The 15868-nt window shown below is 36.6% G+C and overlaps 1 protein-coding gene and 1 pseudogene across 1 annotated transcript in view; one reads left to right on the forward strand and one right to left on the reverse strand.

Moving 5' to 3' along the window:
• The window catches only part of cadm2a (cell adhesion molecule 2a), a 269868-nt gene that overhangs the window by 238384 nt on the left and 15616 nt on the right, over positions 1 to 15868 (reverse strand). The window lies entirely within an intron of this gene.
• On the forward strand, positions 9552 to 14186 carry LOC125260261 (annotated as a pseudogene).

Here is a 15868-nt window from a genome sequence, read left to right on the forward strand (position 1 = left end):
AAGAGAGTGAAAAACCCAAAGTACGGTTTACTTCATTTGTTTGTAATTAGTTTCTTTGTTCTTATTTTATTGTTGACTGTTTATTGTCACTTCTTACAGGCGTAACTCTTACAGACATGTCACGAGTGCAGCACCTTGTGTGGCTCTTCTACTTGTAGTGCACCAGAAAAATATATCCTGATAGCAACAATTAAATAATTTCTAAGCGGAACAAAAGATAAATAGGTTCCCCCCTTTTTCTATTGTTTTAGCTGAATAATATGAAATGAATTGACATGTATTAACAAAAATATTACTTATTTATTCTAATGATTATTCTGAACATTTTAACTATTTATTGAACTTTTAACTGTAAAGTGCATATTATGAACTGAAATAGATGAGAGTTGCCTCTGACGGCAGCTACAGAATCTGAAGAGCGCGAGCCTTCCCACATTGAAGACACCTGGTGCCACACTCTAATCAGCTAATTAACTCAAAACACCTGCAAAGGCCTTTAAATGGTCTATCAGTCTAGTTGTGTAGGCTATACAATCATAGGGAAGACTGCTGACTTGACAGTTGTCCAAAAGACGACCACTGACACCTTGCACAAGGAGGGCAAGACACAAAAGGTCATTGCAAAAGAGGCTGGCTGTTCACAGAGCTCTGTGTCCAAGCACATTACACAGACGTATGCAAGACATGGGTTTCAGTTGTCACATTCCTTGTGTCAAGCCACTCTTGAACAACAGACAGCGTCAGAAGCGGCTAAAGACAAAAAGGACTGGACTGCTGCTGAGTGGTCCAAAGTTATGTTCTCTGATGAAAGTAAATTTTGCATTTCCTTTGGAAATCAGGGTCCCAGAGTCTGGAGGAAGAGAGGAGAGGCACACAATCCACGTTGCTTGAGGTCCAGTGTAAAGTTTCCACAGTCAGTGATGGTTTGGGGTGCCATGTCATCTGCTGGTGTTGGTCCACTGTGTTTTCTGAGGTCCAAGGTCAACGCAGCCGTATACCAGAAAGTTTTAGAGCACTTCATGCTTCCTGCTGCTGACCAACTTTATGGAGATGCAGATTTCATTTTCCAACAGGACTTGGCACCTGCACACAGTGCCAAAGCTACCAGTACCTGGTTGAAGGACACAATACCCCATAGAAAATCTATGGGGTATTGTGAAGAGGAAGACGTGATATGCCAGACCCAACAATGCAGAAGAGCTGAAAGCCACTATCAGAGCAACCTGGGCTCTCATAACACCTGAGCAGTGCCACAGACTGATCGACTCAATGCCACGCTGCATTGCTGCAGTAATTCAGGCAAAAGGAGCCCCAACTAAGTATTGAGTGCTGTACATGCTCATACTTTTATGTTCATACTTTTCAGTTGGCCAAGATTTCTAAAAATTCTTTCTTTGTATTGCTCTTAAGTAATATTCTAATTTTCTGAGATACTGAATTTGGGATTTTCCTAAGTTGTCAGGTATAATTATCAAAATTAAAAGAAATAAACATTGAAATATATCAGTCTCTGTGTAATGAATGAATGTAATATACAAGTTTCACTTTTTGAATGTAATTAGTGAAATAAATCAACTTTTTGATGATATTCTAATTATATGACCAGCACCTGTGTATATATATATGTATATATATATATATATATATATATATATATATATATATATATATATATATATATATATATATATATATATGTATATATATATATTAGTCAAACCAAAATGTATCTCTTTACGTATATATAAAATTAGCTTGCTGATGCTTTGACAGCTTTTTTTTTATTGTTTGCTGTAATGTTTTTTTGTTTTGTTTTTTAAATAATTAACTGTAATAAACTAAGTTTAATATTAAACATCTTTTTGTATTAACAACACACTCATTCATCATTGAATCCACATTTTAAGTAATAATGGCAATGACAGAATGGAACACAAAGAACACACATGGAAAAGAGGAAATTATTTAGTAACCAAAAAAAGAATTGGATTAAACAAAAGTAAACTCTTAATATCACCTCAGTTTCTAACAGAAATGAACACTAGCAATAAAACAGCAAAAAACAGCAAGCAATATAAAATGTACTAGCCAATGGCAATTCTATTGCCAAGGTGGTGTGTAAAGTGTTGTTATAAGGGGTTCTATTGTCTTTTAGTAAAACAACTGTCGACTGTAAAATATATAGTTGTATTTGTACTTTTAAGCAAGTTTATTCTACAAATCCTACTGTAAATAATCATCTTTATAAAATCAATTGACTAATCTGTCCCTATTATATTTTATTGTTGCATGTGTGCAGCTTCTCAACAGTTTCTGCAGTTTTAATGTATAGAGGTAATACTCTACACTCATGATAAAATTGTTATACTTCCGATATCTCAATACCATTGATGCCAAACACATCAGATCAAGAGTTTGCAGCCTCACACTTTGAACAACAGACTGATGTTAGCGCTAGGCTAACGGCTAAATATTCACTTCCTAGACAACAAAGAACATTTCCTATTATTGTTGTTTAAGGACAATGTAGAAATTTAGGGAATCTTTTACTCATACTCTGTATGCAGTGCCCATGTTAACGGATTAGAGCCTTCACACTGCACGCCGATGTGGTCTGGCAGTGTGTTCCAGAAGCGGTGCGTCGGCAGCAATCTATTTTTGCTGTGCTGCACCGCACTGAATTAAAGCAACAGCACATTGTTCGCATTAAAATAAACATGGATTGACATGAAAATGTTGGTAATTTCACCATAAATGCGCATCATTTAAAGTCTACTTTATTTCACAGTCAACACATGGCTTTTTGTTTCGGGTAAAGCAAGGAAAACGACACCTTACCTTGCATTTAGATAAACAAGGAAACATAATGGATAGCACTAGTCTTTTCGTGGAGGTGTAAAAAAAAAAAAAATCTCACAGGATTTCATGAATGAAGATTTAAGAAAAGAAGAGAGTCAGCTGTTTTTGTCTATTGTAAGTTTAATTTAATAATGTTTGTGATTTTAACATAGCCTACATATAAATGTTTTGCCACTTGCATAAGTAACATAATATATAAATCTAAAGTATTGCTTTATATAAATAAAAAGTAATGAATTCAATAAAACATTGTTTAAATGTAGTGCGTTTAAACGTGACATCTATGAAAGAGTGTATAAGAGAATCAATGCTGACAGTAACTTGAGTTATGTAATCAGATTACTTTTTTCAAGTAACTAGTAAAGTAATGCATTACTTTTTTCAATTTACAATAAAATGTTCAGTAAAATACAATAAAAGAGTTACTTTTTCAAATAAGTAACAAGTTATTTTTTCACATTTATTGACTGACAGCTCTTCTGTCCCGATTTTGAGAGAAATAAAGTGCAGGTGTTGTGTGCGCTGTGTAAACATGATGGTTATTGTATAGTTCTAGATTAAATGTGAACAGACATTTACTCATCTCACTTGCATGAATACATTCAGTACTCCTCAAAATGAATAAAAACAGTGAAATGCAATCAAATATTTTTACGCAAACCTGTAATAATTAACCAAATTAAATTATATACAGCCTAAGGCGTATTCATTTCACTTTTAGTGTGAAAGGGCCTTTACATTTGGCAAAAATATAACTTTTAGTGTTGTTATTAAAAACAAAGAAGCAAGCTCAGCCCAGGTGAGAATATGTATCGAAAAAGTAATAATATACTTTTCGTGAAACTTAACTAGTTAGTTACTTTAGGGAGTAACACAATATTGTAATGCATTACTTTTTAAAGTAACTTTCCCCAACACTGCTGACAAGCCATGTTCACTAACAACTTTTGAATTGGAAATAAAAATAAGTAAATGTTGTTTGTGATATACAACCACGAATCAGTTGCACACTGCAAACGCAGCATATGTGAAAGCACAATAGCGCGTACTGCTCCTTCATCACATGAAGTATGTGTGAAACAGACATTACGTGAGAACATGTCTCTTAGTGGCAGAAACCACTTATTAGTTTCACTTCCTCTAAAATGTTTTTAGAGCTGCTTGTCAAAAGTTGCCCTTAAATATGCACTTTTTTAAATGTAGTCTGCATCCAAATATACAGAAATTATATAAGACTCATATAAGTATTTTAATCATATAGTCTGTAGCTTCCTTATGCACAAACATCTGACCGACATGTAAATGCTCATTGTATCAACACGGGACAGGAAGAAACACAACTTTGTTTCCTGGTTGACTTCACTGAAGCTCACAAGATGGCGATATTCTGAAAAGTTCATTTTCAATTTAACATTTTACTTAGACTGATATCACTTGTTATCTATGTATTTATTTATTGAATTAGAAAATTATATAAATTAGAATGATCAACTGAAAGCTTCGTTAACAAAGTCATTCAAGAAAATTGGTAGCACTGCAGACCAAGACAGCATTCAACATGTTTATATTACCACTCACTGACCAATGAACTTTAGCTCACACTCAAAAACTGACAGTTACAGAACATACTTCAGACACCACAACACTAGGGATGCCAACAGAAGAAATACAGAAGGGATGAGCAGACTAGGCAGATTGGGGTTAGCATGAGGCTAATGGTTAAACCAACTAAGCCAGCTTAAACTTAATTACTATAACTAATGTTTACTATCTGTACCATAAAAATGACTATGGCACTGCATGGCACAGCAGAAATGCCAGCAGGGTTTGATCTTTGTCTCTTTTCACTCATTGCTAATGCTAATGAACTACTTAGAGTTCCCATTAGCTTGCATTTAAATAAACAAGTGGTATCTCCCAGGAGTTAATAAAGCACGTGGGACAGGAGTAGAGAATTTCATCCATCTTTTTTACTTTTCACTTCCATTCTCCACACATTACATCTCTTCAACTGTTTTGACTTGCTCTTTCAATATAGTAGTCAATAACACAATCTTAACTCACCATTTAAAGTACAGAATAGAACATCAGATTAAGTGACAGTCCTTCAACCAACTAGGCTTCCCTAGGAGATGTTGGTGTGCATGGAAATGCAATGAGATGGGAAGGATTCCATGCTTTTCCATAACTAAGAATCTCTAAACTGTCTCTAAGGAACATGCAAGGGGCTCCGTACCCTCACTTTATCCTCCTCCTGAAAACAAGGAGTACGTACGAGCACCCTATTTAACAAGTGTATTTTTTTTTTCATTTTTTTGTTCCAGCCACGTAACCCTTGGGTGAACAATCATGTCAGTTGATGGGTGCACAGGTGCAGATGGCAAAATAGACAGCCATGTGCGCATTTGCCTGCCATAGAGGAGCTGAAAGGGTAGCAGTTGCAGCATGTGGAGTGGCACGGTACACCTGCTAGAAGTCGGTTATCACAGATTTCCATGCCTGATGTTGCTGGATGGCCATTTGGACAGTGTGTTTGAGTACACGGTTGAAGCTCTCTCATTAGCTGCCGGGTAGTAGAGCAGGAACAATGGTGATGAATATTCCTTCCTTCCAGAAAAACAGAAAAAGCAGCAGACGTAAACTGAACACCGTTATCAGTAATCATAATCAATGGATTGCCATGGTGGTTGAAGACTGATGGCAGAAACGATACCGCAGAATCCATAGTGACAGTGTAAGTAAAAGAGATCTTAGTGTCAACCAGCAAGTCCACCAAGCAAGTCTGAGAGTCAGAAGTAGATATAGTCACTGTGCTTGTAATGTTGTGAGTAAAAGCTGAATATTCTGTGTACAGTACAGTAACTTCTGGTAATTCAATTTCACAGACCTCACGCATATTTGATTGCACTGAACTGCACAGTTTAGCATGATATCCAAACTTTTTACACTTCCTGCATGTTGCAGCTGAGCAGTTCACAGCATTAGCTAAGTGTGCCTACAGCGAAAGTATGACTTCTCTTCCCCACCTGAGCAGTATTGAGAGGTGCATGTGACAGTTTACGGGGTAGTAACTTGGAGGGAATTTGAAATGTATTTGGCCTGATCAGTGGCATATTCTATCTGGCTTGCTACTGTAACAGCTCTGTCAAGTGTGAGATCAGTTTCTAGTAAAAGTCTCTCAAAAGAGTAGTCAATAATACAATCCTACACACAACACAACAAAACACCCGACTGATTTTTCATTCAGTAGATTTCTGGGTCATAATATGTTAAAGAATATCAAAGAGACATTTTTGTAAAATTGTATACTGCTACAATAATTTGTTTTACTGAGGCCCCGTCCACACAGAGACGCGTTTCAGTGAAACCGCACAAATTTTTTATCGGATAGGCGTTTTGTCCACGCGGATCCGGCGTTTTCGAAAGGTGAAACCGGTATTTTTTTAAACCGGGTCCCGGAGTGGAAAAATTTGAAAACGCCGGCTTGGCATTGTCGTGTGGACGGGGCAATCCGTATATTTTCTGAAACGATGATGTCATCACCCCACATCTCAACCCAAGTCAGACACGCTAACACCACAAAACAGCACCTACAACATCAATAGCAGACCCTACATGCTTGTGTTCGTGCTGCAGAAGCTACTGAACCAAAATAAAGTGTTATTTCTAAGCTTTGCTAAAGTTTGTATTCAGCACACAAGGTTTATGCGCACACTCCAAGTCTTCTTCGCTGCTTTAAGAGCAGAATTACAGCGCCACACAATGGTCTGGCATGTATACTACATCGTTTTGAGTCGTTTCAGTGGTTTCGTGTGGACGCAGATCTTTTTTTTCCCTTGTCTCAAAAAATATCTGCCATCATCCTACACAAAATATATACAGTGCATCTGTAACAAGGTTAAAATTGTTTTATGCCATGAAGTCCAAGGAATTGTCTGTAGACCTCTGAGACAGGATTGTATCGAGGCACAGATCTGAGGAAGGGTACAGAAAAATTTCTGCAGCATTGAAGGTCCCGATGAGCACAGTGACCTCCATCATCCATAAATGGAATAAGTTTGGAACCACCAGGACTCTTCCTAGAGCAGGATGCCTGGCCAGACTGAGAGATCGGGGAAGAAGGGCTTTTGTCAGGGAGGTGACCAAGAACCCGATGGTCACTCTGACAGAGCTCCAGTGCTTCTCTGTGGAGACAGGAGAACCTTCCATGGTACAGTGGCCAGATGGAAGCCATTCCTCAGTAAAAGGCACATGACAGCCCACCTGGAGTTTGCCAAGAGGCACCTGAAGGACTCTCAGACCATAAGAAACAAAAATCTCTGGTCTGATGAAATAAGATTGTCTGAATAGAAAGCATCATGTCTAGAGGAAACCAGGCACCGCTTATCACCTGGCCAATACCATCCCTACAGTGAAGCATGGTGGTGGCAGCATCATGCTGTGGGGATGTTTTTCAGTGGCAGGAACTGGGAGACTAGTCAGGATCTAGGGAAAGATGAATACAGCAAAGTACAGAGACATCCTTGATGAAATCCTGCTCCAGAGCGCTCTGGACCTCAGACTGGGGCGAAAGTTCATCTTCCAACAGGCACACAGCCAAGATAACAAAGGAATGGCTATGGGGCAATATATCTGTAAATTCCCTTGAGGGGCCCATCCAGAGCCCAGACTTGAACCCGACTGAACATCTCTGGAGAGATCTGAAAATGGCTGTGCACCAATGCTCCCCATCCAACCTGATGGAGCTTGAGAGGTCCTGCATAGAAGAATAGGAGAAACTGCCCAAAAATAGGTGTGCCAAGCTTGTAGCATCATACTCAAAAAGACTTGAGGCTGTAATTGATGCCAAAGGTGCTTCAACAAAGTATTGAGCAAAGGCTGTGAATACTTATGTACATGTGATTTTTTTTCTTTCATTTTTTTTATTTTTAATAAATTTGCAAAGATTTAAAACAAACTTCTTTCACGTTGTCATTATAGAGTATTGTTTGTAGAATTTTGAGGAAAATCATGAATTTAATCCATTTTGGAATAAGGCTGTAACATAACACAATGTGGAAAAAGTGAACTGCTGTGAATGCTTTCTGGATGCACAGTTTAAGGGATTGTCTGGGATTACTATGTGTTCTATATCAGGAGTGTTTCTTCCGAGGAGGCAAGAGAGGCAGTGCCTCCTCAAAAAAAAAAAAAAAAAAAAGGATTAGTAATTAATCCATATTACATATAAAACAACACAAATATTACAAAGTATATTAAAAGAAGTGCAAGTCACCCATATTTCTAAAGGAACACTGCCCAACAGCGACACACGCAGGTAAAGTTACAGCAGGAGTCATGCCTCCCTTTTCACTCATAGAAAACCATTAGACCCCTAAAGCATGTGGTGGGTTTTGTGGGGGGTAATTGAGAATGAATGGGGGAAAGTCACTTGAGAGGAGAGATTGTCTCCATCGTGCTATGATTGGATATAATTGGTTATGATTGGATATGATTGGTTTGTGTGATAAATCCCGCCTCTTGTTGACGTGCACGTTCCGCGCTTCACTTTGAATGAACAAATGATGGCGTTAATGGGAAGACTAACAGAAAAGTAAGTAAACAGATCACCCAGTTAGATAACACTGCTTTATGTCACGTCAAAATCAAATTTGAAATGGACTGAAAACACGATGACTGCGGGGGCTTTTAGTGCAATCATCTCGGTGAAATTAAAAATACATCTTCGTGTCTGTGACAGACGGTGTTTACGGATCACGACTGATGATCCAAAATAGCCTAAGCTGACTATTAAAAAGAAAAACATCAATACACAAATAAAATATATTGTTTGAATTGTTACAGCCTTTAGTTATTATTTTGGAATTAATGTAGAAATGCTTAAAACACTTAACTTGATGAGACTGACTTGGTTTTGATAATAGAACATTTATTACAATACATTGTTAATGTAAAATTACAAAATAGAATTGTATTTGGTCTCTTTTTTTCTTTTTTCATGTAATGTAAAGTAATGTTCATTTAACAAGGAAGATGTGTCAACGTTAAGAGTAATGCACATGAATTTATAAAAAAAATAAAAAATGTGCCTCCTCATTTCAGAACACCACTGCATGCCACTGAGTGTTTCAATTTCGATACCACAGCTACACCTAATAGCCTAACTAATATAAATTTAAAACATTATTAAAGACAAGTAAACAGTGAGTAGTACCAAAGACTATAGAATAACACAAGATGTGTCACTCATATTGTTTTGAATGGGAGAAAGTGTAAAGCGCAAAATGGCGGAATAAGTCCCACCTTCTAAATAAGAGCCAATCGCCGACTGGTAAAGTCATCGCGTCACTTCAGCGGCCATTTGAATGTCCAGTTTCTATAGAAACAGTGAGACGCGCATTTAGGTCTGCGCATGCGCATTAGCTTGATCCAGTCTGAAAAATACAGTGTTTTTGTCATGATTCGAGCGTTTAGAAACTACATTTATGAGATTGGTTAGAACAAAACGAACAGTTTTGGAGAATTTGATGTTTCCCCATTCAAAGAGATAGGAGCTGCATGATGCCCAGGATGCCCGAGAGGCGTTTCAAAGATGGCTGCCGAGTGAAATGACTTGTCTTAAAGGGACTTTGGTAGTACTCACATTTGGAGATTTTTTATATATATATGTATGTTGGGTACCCTTGTTCACCATACTAAATGCTACTATTTCTCAACTAATGTGCTTGTTATGCAAAGATTGTAACCGTAGTGAAGGAGTACATTTGTATAAAAGCAACTTTTTAATAATAATCTGCAGTGACGTAGAAGAAGAGTTATTTGTCAGCACATTTTTTTAGCATCCTAACAGGATATCACATGTTCTTGACCACAGTGGTTTAAAATTGAAAGCTCAAAAGCAGAAGTTCAGAGCAGTGCAGACCATTTGAAGAAATCTTCTAATAATCTCACATTCAACTCCAGCAGACTGAATATGTCTCATTACGGCAATGTGAACATTTCCGGGAAACATGAGATGGACAGAGATGATGAAGAAGAGATGAATATCTATGCTAATGCTGATCCTATAAACAGTTTTGATGTCAGGACAGAAACCTCTGACACCAAGAGACACCAAACTCCTCAACACACAGGTACTGAGATTTATTTCATTATATCACACACATTTGAGTCACATGAGTAATTAGCATGTATCTTCATATCTGTGGTGTACAGGAAGTGATTGTGTGAGGATCAGAAGCTCCAGAGCAGCTCTAGTGTGTTTGGTGCTGCTGTGTGTTCTTCTGCTGACTGCAGTCATAGTGCTGTGTGTCCACATCCATACAAAGAGCACAAACTACACAGAAGAGAGAAATGAGCTACTAACCAACAAACCAACCTTACTGATGAGAGAGACCAGCTACTGACCAACAATACCAACCTTACTGAGGAGAGAGACCAGCTACTAACCAGGAACATGCAATTGATAAAAGAGAGAGATGGATTATCATCAAATAACCAGGACCTGATTAAACAAAGGGACCAGTTAAAGAAGGAGAAAAATGAACTGTTGAAAATGGGTAATCATGAACTGCAAACTATAAAGAACAAGTTTTGTTTTACAGAATACATTCACACAGGAATTATTTAGAAATGAGTTTGGATCAGTGTGATTAAAATAAAAAGTTGAAACTGCTTGTGTTTACAGATGGATGGGTATATTATCAATCCAGTCTTTACTTCATTTCCTCTGAGAGCAAGAGCTGGACTGAGAGCAGAAGATACTGTACAGAGAGAGGAGCAGATTTGATCATCATAAACAACAGAGAGAAACAAGTGAGTGGAAATAATTTTCTAACTATAGATCAGTGTTTCTCAACCTTTTTCTTGACACGGCACAGTTTTGATAAGTAAAAAAAATCTCATGGCACACCAGCAATAAAATAACTAAACTACACAAACATGCATTGCTTCAAATGGCATGCAAAGGCCTATGAAAAACTGGATATTATATTAAAATAAGTACTCCTATTTAATGTGAAACTTGAGCTTAAGTCAGGTATGAACACAATAATGTCATTTAGGTAGCAATAAGATGTTGATGATTATAATTTTTTTTAAATAAACACAATGTCATTATAATATTAACATTTTATGAAAATCAAGCACAAATGGAGTTTAAGTTTTTTGATCTCCAAACTACGTGCAACAGATATAGGCAGGGCAAAGTTATAAGGTTTGACTGACAGTCTGAAGAGCCAATGGAGTTACGAGGTTTAGTCACAAGTTCTTTTAATTGGCTTTCATTGGTTACATATTTGTAAAACCCACATACAGGTGTAAAGTAGGGCTGGAAGATTAATCGAAAAGTAATCGAAACCGAAATTCAGAACCTCTAACCGACATAATTTTCCCATGTCGGTTATTTCGTTTTTTAATCCTTCCCCTTTAAAAACATAGCACGTGACTCTGCCCCGTCCAGTCAGTGGCATAAAAGCAAAACACGGAGGTGAACGCCGGTTCAACACATAGTGATGGCGCGCGAGCGGTGAGCCTTGCGTCTTCCCTAAACTTTGTCAGTTGTATTTATTTTATGGTTTGGACATTCAAGCGATTAGACGATCGGATGTGTATTATTATATCGAGCTACCGCGTTCGTGCAGCTGCATTGTGGCATGAACACTCATACAAACAGTAGCTGCACAAAACGTGAAGATCGCGCGCACAGAGAGGAACGCAGATACTAGTTGTCAGTGCTGTCCTGTGATTTATCACTAAAGTAGCTTAGAAACTCAAAACTTATTAAAGCATTTATTTTTCTACTTTTGAAGGAACTATTAACAACCCACAGCTTCACAGTTAATAGACAGACAGTATGACTAATTCACACGCAATCGCTCTCATTACGCACTGGTACTGTGCTATCTGATTTACAACGAGCAGATAGTGACTAACTGCTGATAGTGAGCTATGTCAGATCGCTCTTTCAATAGGAAAAAATATAATAATAGTCAAGCATATTTACAGTAGCCTACAAACCCTGTCAGTTAACTATGAGGGCAAAAAAATAAATAAAATAATCGTTCATTAATCGTAATCGAGGTAAAATGTTCAATTAATCGAGATTTTGATTTTAGGCCATAATCGTCCAGCCCTAGTGTAAAGGGTGACCAAAACAGTTCTTCCCACACATAGACTTTACCTGGTATATTAATGGCTGCCCAAGTATATTTGGTGACACATTTTTGCTTTTATTATTTTTGATAAAGTTTTTAATGAAACATTGTTTTTCTGTTGTTGTTGTTGTTTTATTGTTGTTGTTTTTTTATTATCTGCCAAGTTAAAAAAAACATACGCAACCGTTTACATGTTGCGTCTGAAAACGCGCCGGCTGCGCCACTTTTTCCTTATTTCAAAAGCACTCGGGAGCTTGCGCTAAGCAATCATGAGTCACATTCTCCATGAAGACGAGGAACTTTCAGCAAAGGATAAATGGATTTCCAGCCCTTGCATTAGCTCATCTAGGTATATTTATGGAGATGAGAAATAAAAAAAAACCCACCCTGTACAGCTATGATCAGCTGTTCGTCCATCTTGGCTGAGCTTTCGATCTTTGCATTTATTTGCATTAATTATTTAACATTGCATTTATAAGAGCAGTTAGCCAAATTCAGATAAATGAATGGATCTCTATGGGCCTCTACTGGATGTATATGGCAATTACACATTTTTCTAAAACTGAATTTCAGATTTTTCTCTAAACAGCACATGGCGGAATTCTGCCCCTAACACCCAGATTAATATCCAAAAACAACTCATTTATTTTTGATCATCATGAAAGTTTTTTTTTTTTCTAAAAATCTAGTATTTTCCACCCGGTTATCACCGCAAGTATATTTCAAACACTGCACTGCAATAGCACTGATTTTTTAAATGAAAAAAGTAAAATGAAACAAAAATGAAGAAATATAGAGATACAAAGTTTCTGCCTGACAGTGATGATATATTCTTATTTGTAGGATTTACTTTAATGTTTGGGGGGCATTTGATAATTTTCCATGGCACAGTGGTTGTGAAACACTGCTATAGATTATAGTATCAGAGATATATGGTTATGTTTGTTCTGTTTCACTTTTCACTATTCGTTCTCATCTCACTTTTCACTATTCATTCATTCCCATGTTCTTTTGTTTCAGTTTCCCGCTCATTGTTTGTCATCATGGTTACTACAGTATATGATTTCTCATTCATTTAAGCTGTGTTCACCCCATTATCATCAGTATTTTCATTCTGTTTCAGTTCTCAGTTGTCCGGTCTATGTTATGTTAGCTCTTGTGTTTCTACTGTTCCCTGCAATTATCTTTGAGCTTATTTAAGCACATTTATCCATTTTGTCATCTTTGTGTTCCTGTCCTCAACTCATGGCGACAGATATTCTATAGGAAGAAAACTGTTATTACTCTTTTACTCTGTTATTACCATCTTCTTTTATCATGGTTTAATGTTTTACTGTTTCATGAAAAGGGTCTATTGTTAATTCTCTTTAAGACATAAATGTGTAACTTTCATTTCCTCAGGAATTTACTAAGAAAATGTCATGTACTAATGCAATCTGGATTGGTCTGACTGACAGTGCTGTGGAGGGCACATGGAAATGGGTTGATGGCAGCACAATGACCTCTGGGTGAGAAATCGTTAAACTGAACTGATTATTATATAATAAAGTGATTCTTACAGTCAGTATCATATCACACAGAAAGCAGCACTGAACATCTAATGCTGATCTGTTGATGCAGGTTCTGGGCATCTGGAGAGCCCAATAGCCACAAAGGAAAAAATGAAGACTGTGCTTTAGCTGAATCATCAGGATGGGCTGATTATCCATGTAATGATCATTTTCGGTTTATCTGTGAGAAGAAAATGTTTAATTAAGTCAATGAACTGCAGGTTTATGTAAAAAAAAAATGTTTACTACCAAGTTATTATTATTATTATTATTATTATTATTTTATTATTATTTTTTTAGAATTGCAACTGTCGGAATACAGTGATATGGTTGTGATTAGGTGTGTGCAATATCATGGTATTTGATCCTGAATGATTAAAATGTCCCCATGATCTGCTTTTAAAGAAATATTGTAGTATCCTGCTACAGTATTAATATAAGTGCACCTCCATCCTATCATATTGTAAAACGCAAAGTACATTCACATCACGTTAACGCAGAGGTAGGATAATGCTCAAGTGACACTGCAGTTATTCACAGTCATGAAAGTTTATTATTTGCATGCATTTTAAAGCCTTGCTGCCGTTTGTCATTAATGTTAATAAAAAAAAAACAACAACAACAAAAGACAGAGTAAATCATTTACTGCTCTTCACTGAATAACTTCAGTAGCTTTAATAAGAATTAGTGTATAAATAATTTATACAGTGAAGTCTGTGTAGTCTATGGTTGTGAAGATTGCATATCAAAAATAAACAATAATAATTGCACAATTTATTGACAGAACTTATGTTTAATGTGATAGTTTCATCCTTACATCTACTACAATATATTGTTAATCTTGAGTAGGGGTGCTCCGATTGATCGGCTACCGAACGCTATTGGCCAATAATTGCTTTGGGAAATTTGTTTGGTGGTATAGACCTTATTTTCCAGAGAAACATGCGCGCCGCCATCTTTAGAATATTGTCTTTGAACTTCCGTTTTCGCGGTAGCCCTGTATATTTCTATGGCATCGCTGTTAAAGAAGAATTAGCTGGTGAAGTGGATTTACGTGTTGTAGAGTTAACAAAAGTTATCATGAGCATTGTAATGTTTAAAGCGGGTGTCTTAACAAATGTCAGTAGAACGGGAAGATTTTAAAATGAGCAGTTCATTCATAAATACATAAGATCGCTGTGGAAATACAAGCCGGAAGTCAAAAGACAACGAGTGCAGCGCTGAAAAGGTCTATATATAAAGGCCGATCTTATAAACCGTTCTCATGCTGATGACACATAAAGATGTGCACCTGCCGTGAGAGATATGGTATGACATGCAGCAGCAACGCCTCGATCTCTACAAAATAATTATAAATATTTAAAATAATTATAATGCTAAAGGTGAGGTACAATTCATATTTATTTATTTATTTATTAAATAACTTACAAAGTAATTTGAAAACTTTCTGCGAGATACGTAATTTCACAAACAGCGTGAGTGAATCACCTCACACTCGCAGTTTATAATTTGCATTTCTTTTTAACCCCTTAAGCCCTGAAGGCATTTTCAGAGTTTTTTTTATTTTTTTCTGGGTGACATACAAAAAAAGAGTAAAGATTTGTAACTTAAAAGTAGATCATGTGAAAAGACAAAAAAAAAAAAAGGTAAATATTACATGAACAACCTCTTCTAGTCCATATTTAATTTTGTCAGTATTTAGTAACCAAATATTGTATGCTACTTGACACACATAACGTGCTAGCTATGAAATAAGCATTACATTTCCACATGATGCTACTACAGACACTTCTTTTTCAGAAAAATTGTTATTCAGAACAATATGAAATATTTTCAGTGTTATAAGTCACACATCTAGATCAACTACCTCAGCTTCAGCTCCATACACTCTCCTGAACTCAGGACTGAAATCAAGGAACTGTCAGAAAGATCTACCCTTTAAGTACAGTAAACAAAATCAATAATCAATCAGTGCTTAGCATTCACACACAAAGACTGAACTGGTAGTTAAATAAATAAATCACAATAAAACATCCTCATATAAATGTGAATGATGACTGAGCTTAGCAGAGAGCAGTATATTGAGATTTTTATGATGAGCTGACTGTTGACTACTGAGAAGGGTGTTAATGAACTTCCATCTGTTGTGCATTATGCAAAATGGCTGTCATGGCACTATAAAATCAGACAAATTCCTGTAGATGTTTGTTTTAACTAGGGGGAAAAGGGCTGACAAACTGATGAAAATGACCAATTGATTGAAAATTGCTCAGCATACATAAAATAATATTTCACCAAAAACAACAC

The sequence above is a fragment of the Megalobrama amblycephala genome, linkage group LG2 (assembly GCF_018812025.1).
Source record: "Megalobrama amblycephala isolate DHTTF-2021 linkage group LG2, ASM1881202v1, whole genome shotgun sequence".
Lineage (NCBI taxonomy): Eukaryota > Metazoa > Chordata > Actinopteri > Cypriniformes > Xenocyprididae > Megalobrama > Megalobrama amblycephala.